Genomic DNA, 6,374 nt, shown 5'->3' with positions numbered 1-6,374 from the left:
ATGCTATGGCGTGTACCCACTGCGGGAAATCGGCAAAGAAGCTGCTGATTACACTCCGAGGGGAGTGGGGGAAGAGGGAGCTTCAGGTGATGATGATGATGACAAAAACTTTTATTGAGGGAGTAAGGTGGTCATTGAGAACCTACGGGTGTCGCTTCAGGTCCTGCTTTTTCGTCTTTAACGCCTTGCATCAGCTATTCGAAATTGTCTCAATATACAGAAGGCACACAGTTGGCTTTTTGTAAAGGAAAACAGCCTATATGGTGGTAGCATATATATTTTCGAGGAAATGTACTTACGAAAACGCTGGTGCCTTGCATGGTTAAATATGAATAACTGCCTGTTAAATACTGAAGTATTTATTAGCTATACATATCAGATAACTTCATCAAACAATCAGAGACCTTGTCTTGACAGTGAAATCGAAGCGGTAACTAGCCCTACTTTCGCGGTGCCCCGCATGAAACATTCCATTCAATTAATCTGAGTTTCACCTAAAAGTGCTCTAAGAAGGCTGCATCGACTAATGCAAGACAAAGTCAAGCGGAACACCTTTGTTCTTAGTGACAGATTACGAGGACGAATACACAGAAAGTAGAGCTATAGTCTCGCAATTTCTACTAAATGCACCAGCACTGACAATGACCTTTCAAATTTTTGCAATAGAGGGTTGATCCCACAAACGAATAGATAAGAAGCAATTGCTACAGATATTCTATTTCTCCAGATAATTTCAAATTACTGATTGCACGTTTCCGCAAGAAAATATGTTATAATCTCCACGGCGTTGTCTCAGAAAAAATTAGATCTTTCGGCTTGAGACATGTGGAATATAGGCGGACGTAGCTCTGATATAATGGCGCCAAATAACACCAATTTTATATACTTACCTTATTCAATTGCAGTAGCAACAGTGTATTGAATATTTCACCAATTTCATCTACCGTGTTCTTTGGCGAGCGCGAAAGAATAGACCAGATTACTTTCTGTTAGGGAATTATTTGCTAAATATCATAGGTTTGCGCAAGTTTTCCTTTCGTCCACTTAGCGTCGAAAAAAATACTGCCCTGTGCATCCTAACACCTTCTCTTAATAAGAAAAACACTAAAAAGGAGGCAGGGTTCGGTTTTAAGAGACAGCCATAGCACTGCTAGTTGACATCCCGTTCATCAGTGGATAACATTGCGACACCATTCTGTAATTTAAACCTTTACTTCTGACTGTAGTGCCAATCAAGTGCTATAAGCTGCCGTATCTAACCTGCCGTACTCCTAAGTAAATGCGTATACATGTTCTCGCGTTAAACAAAAGTCAACTGTTTAGAAAAAGTTTGATGGCGCTCTTAATCAGGCTACTGCCAACGGAGCCACCATCTATCAAAAATGGCTGTGGCTTAGCTAAGGTTGAGCCCAGGATACGAAGCATACTAGCATTTATTTTAGCTGTTGAACCACTGTTTAGCCTGGTGAACTGCTGTTGCTTGGCTATATTTGGTTCGGCTAGACGAAGAAACAACTCATGCAGGTGAGCGCCGAGCTGAGACACGGCTATGTAGCTACGCGGCCGCAAGCAAGCCCACGAGTTGAGCCTCCGCTTTTGCAGCTGTTATGACGTCATATGGTAGCTACGCGGTCGCGCGCGGCGCAGCAAGGACGAGCGTGGTTGTGCGGCTAGTATGCTTCGCATAAAACTGCACTATTGCTTTGTAAAAAAAACCACTGTTGCGGCTCAGAGATCCTTGTAAAACTAACCTGCCGTACTCCTAAGTAAATGCGTATACATGTTCTCGCGTTAAACAAAGGTCACACTGTTTAGCGACCGTCCAGGGCACCGCCAATGGAGCCACCGCTTAACAAAAACTGCACTCTTGCTTTGTAAAAAAACCACCAATGCGGCTCAGGCATCTTTGTAAAACTTTCTCTTGATTTTCCGAAGAATAACGGGCATATGCAGAAGCCGATCGACTATTACTGAGAAAAATATTGGCAACGCACGTTTTCATTTTTACATGTTGTAATTTCCTATTGGAGAATCCTAGCATTACTTTTTTTGGCTGCAATATATCTGCTTATCCACTATGCAGCTTGATGGGGCAAAAAACCCGCGTTCAGACTACGGGCGCAATGTACGGATTGTACACACGGCTTGTAAGCGTATACACAGAAAGCGCAAGTAGTTTGTTTACACTGCGGTCGTCTTGAGCTGAAAGTAGGCAAAATTTGTAACCAGGACTGGGCGTTAATGTTTGAGTACCCGCTACTTTGTCGACAAGCATAGATACGATTGTTACGACGCCACCAACGCGCGAAGCAGTTTCGGTGAACACCTTCCGGTCAAGGGGCTTCCCGCCTCCCCAGATTCCTCCATTAGAAAACCGGCGAGCTGCCGATGCCATCGGACGCTGCTGCGTGGTGGCCTTGGATTTTGTGCATGTGCACGTGTGTCTCTTGCTACGTGTCCTTTGTGAACTGATGTGCAGTGTGGAAGAGTCTTCACTCTGCAGCGATGAGCTGCTGATCGAAGAAGTGCGACAAAGGCCGCTACTTTACCACCAGCACCTCGAAACGTATTGTGATAACAGGCTCCAGAACGACACCTGGCTTGATGTAGCGAATAAATTGAAACAATGTGGTAAGTGTTCTTTGTTTTCTTTTTTTGGACGTATGCGTCAATATGTGCATCAGTCAAAGGTTGCATTTGTCTAGCGAAGTGCAATGTCCGCTCCGAGCAAACTTTGAAAATGTTTTCTCGCAGCCCCGCCACTACGTCGGTGTACCCTCAAGTAGACTGCCTTTATTGGCGCCTCCGTTGTCTTTCCCCTGTCAAACTTGGAGCCGGGAACCCTGAAAAAGGTTCAGGGCTAACTTCTACAGTGACGAGCAGTTATTACTCGAAATTAAACCGCAGCGTTTGGCGTGCCTGCAAGCAACTTGACAGAATGTTGCACGGATAATTGCATCACTTTACGTTTCCTTTTCAATGCTAAAGCGGAAAATGCGCATTAAGGGCCATCTATTTGCTTATGTATGATACAATGCCATGAGTAGTTGGTTTACACGCAGTCATAGAGAAGTCCAGGCAACTTCTTTTACGATGGTTCAGCTTGGTGGCCCCGCTTCCAATACTGCTGGTGGTGCAGTGTTTGGTGCAATATGTATTGTGTTTTATATGATATTTTGGTGGCTCTAAGTTGTTTATACTGTTGGAAAAATTCACGTTTGGTAGTTGAATTTACTTCTACTTGGGCAGTTCGCTGTCGGCGCTTTTACTTCCGTGGTATACTGGCATAATTTTTCGACTATGTTTTCACTGTTTCAGTGAGAACTGTAGATGTACAGTTGCTACGTGTCTGTTCCCCTGTTAAGAGGGCAGGTGTTCCCCTGCTTGGATCATCATCATTATCATTATCATCATCATTATCATCATCATGATCCTGGTTACGCCTACTGCAGGGCAAAGGCCTCTCTCATACTTCTCCCCTACCCCGGTCAACTACTAGTTGGGGCCATGTTGTCCTTGCAAACTTCTTAATCTGATCCGGCCACCTAACCTTCTGGCACTCTCTCCTACGCTTCCCTTCCCTTGGAATCCAGTCCTTAAGCCCTAATGACCATCGGTTATCCTCCCAGCTCATTACATGGCCTGCCCATGCCCGTTTGTTTTTCTTGATTTCAACTACGATGTCATTAACTCGCGTTTGTTCCCTCGTCCAATCTCCTCTTTTATTATCGCTTAACGTTACACCCATCTTTATTTCTATAGTTCGTTGCGTTGTTCTCAATTTAAGTTGCAACCTTGTTGTAAACCTTCAGTTTTCTGCTCCGTACATGAGCTCGGGTGCTCCTATCTGAACACAAGTAAAAGGATAATTTATTTTTATCATCTATCAATGCACCTAATTTGACTACGTTTGTTGCATTTAAAAGAAAAACTTAAAATCTAGTGATTGTTGCTTTCGAATTTTTGATTTTGGTCAAAAACTTTTTATTGAAAATTCACAAAAATCCAAAAATTTTCAATAAAAGAAACTATCAAGTTCACAACTGCGTAACTGAGCTATGAAAAAAGATATCACAATTATGTTAATTGAGTCTAATAGTTCATCTAAAGCGGACAATATTGGTATGTTATACATGAATCTCAAGAAATTTAGTAATATGTAAATACAGCCTTTACAGAACCCTTGCACAGAACGTAACGAATTCACAGAGAATTTGTTCGCTTTGAATTCTGTAATAGATGTCGTTTGCAGAACCGCGATATCTGTTCTTGATGCAGAGCTATTAATTTGGAAACGCCCTGCTATTTTTTTTCCCCTACTTTCGGATTTTTGAAAATTGCTTTAACAATATTCAGGCGCTAAATCGTAAGTCCTTGACCAACGGTCACTAGAATTTACCTTTATCTTTGAAATGCAACACATTTCATTTAATTCGGTGCAGGGGTTATGTCACAGAAGCGTTTCTGTGTTTTACATGTATTTGAATAGGCCGCGCCGGAGTTGGGCCCGAGTTGAAGCTTCTTCTTAAGTAGTTGCTTGAAGTAGACTAAGCGGCGATGTATATCGTAAAGCTAATTCTGGGAACTAAAAATGATAGGAGCGTAAATGACACAAGTGGAGTATATGTAGATGAACGTGTTCAACCTGCTTTATTATATGTAAACGTTTTCTATACTAGGTGCAATGCAGTTGCCGAACTGCAGCATATTTGGAGTTGCCTTGGGTAGAAGTTTCTTCGGCTGGGAAATGTGTGCCACAAGTCTGACACCGGCGCAGCGGGCGTTGAGAAGTCGTGGGTTCTCATGCCGCACCTCATGTTCCTGGCCGATGCAATGCAACGACGAACGTAAAAGCTTTTTGCTAGCTTGTTTGCTACTGATTGCATCTACAATGTCTGTCGCGCCACGATAGATATGAGGCCAATGAATGCGCAAATGCACACACCGAGTAGGCAGAAAGAACGTCAAAGCATACCAAAAACAACAATGAAGAACGTTTCACCAAAGTGACCAATAAGGTTTTGCATTTCCACGCACGAGCAGTCTAATGAGTCTATGCCAATTTTTCTCAATCTTTTCCCTGTCGACCTAACATTACAAAGCACACAATTGATATTGCGGTACAGTTCTACTGTGACAGAGGACAACCAACATTCAAGAATATAAGAAAACATTTTGTTGCCAATACCGTGTACACTGAGCCGTTATTGTATTTTCAGTACAAACTGGAAGTTTCTAAACAGTCTCATGTGGCACAGCTACAATCAGCAGTTTTCTTGGTAAACTTCATGTCTTCAGCCACATAGAGTGTGGCTAAATTTAAGAATAAAATGTGCTTTCTTTTTCTCCACAGCACCGTCTGCACACTGATGGGAAAAGATGGGAGAGGATTCGAGGTGTCCCATGCTCAGTCACCTCAGTCTGTCACTGACGCAGCGTCATCAATACAAAATATGTGTCGCACATTTTATGTAAACAATACCCAGCAGACGTCACTGTCTTACGACTTACTGCACGAATTCCCCTGTCACAAAGTTTGTCCAAGTGCAGCTGCTTCCTCAGCACCAAGTATTGAGGCAGATAGACTGCCTGTCGGAAAAACATCAAAGTCGGCAACGAGCTTGGAACAAATTTCTTTGTATGTCGCAGGTTCACCACATCGCTCAACTTGCTCTGGAGAAGTTTCTTCGAAATCAAGAAATTGTAAGCAAGCTCACAAAAAGTAAAAAGAATGACCTTGATGAATTGACAATGTCTACACTTAGAACAAATCAGCGGCGGCTGTATGAATTAACGGCCGCTGCGGTGTCTGTAGTAGTAAATAAACACTTCCTAATGAGTTTAAAGGGTCTTCTTGGCAAACACTATGGTCGGAAGGAGGAGGAGGAGGTTAAGCTGCAGATTCATAGCCTCTGAGTTGAGACAGCATTGCCTGCGAATGATGCAGTGTCCTGAAAGAAACTATGTCAATGACACTTCATCGAAACTGGTTATAGCTCTTGGGGTGTTATAGCTCCGTGGAGATGTCAGAACTCAAGGCGCTTTGTGTTCAGAGCAAGTTATGAAGTTATAAAGGAGTTTCGTTTTTTTATTAAGGTATAAAAGAGCAAGTTATCTAAGTTATAACGGAGTTTCGTGTTAACTGCTGGTGATCTGACAATGCAGTGTTTTCTTTCAAGTGCTGGTGATTTCAGAACTCAAGGCGTTTTTGTGTTACGAGCAGGTGATCTCAGTCGTAGGGGTGTTGCGTGTTAACTGCTAGTGATCTGAGAATGCAAAGTGTTTTCTTTTAAGGGCAGGTGACCTCATAATTCAAGCTGCTTTCAGGAGACAAGATGCTTTCTTATTTTATATTTGCTTGGGTTGCCATGTAA

At 42.7% G+C, this 6,374-nt stretch overlaps 1 long non-coding RNA gene across 1 annotated transcript; it reads left to right on the top strand.

Moving 5' to 3' along the window:
- Window positions 1-2,392: 2,392 nt before the first annotated feature.
- Window positions 2,393-5,744, top strand: LOC135914981 (uncharacterized). The gene is made up of 4 exons (XR_010568482.1): window positions 2,393-2,631; window positions 2,755-2,852; window positions 4,680-4,847; window positions 5,354-5,744. It is a non-coding gene; the product is annotated as an uncharacterized lncRNA (long non-coding RNA).
- The last annotated feature ends 630 nt before the right edge of the window (window positions 5,745-6,374 follow it).

Source organism: Dermacentor albipictus, chromosome 9, assembly GCF_038994185.2.
Source record: "Dermacentor albipictus isolate Rhodes 1998 colony chromosome 9, USDA_Dalb.pri_finalv2, whole genome shotgun sequence".
In the NCBI taxonomy this organism is placed as follows: domain Eukaryota; kingdom Metazoa; phylum Arthropoda; class Arachnida; order Ixodida; family Ixodidae; genus Dermacentor; species Dermacentor albipictus.
The sequence above is the reverse complement of the archived record's forward strand: the minus strand, read 5'-3'. Positions and strand labels throughout refer to the sequence as shown.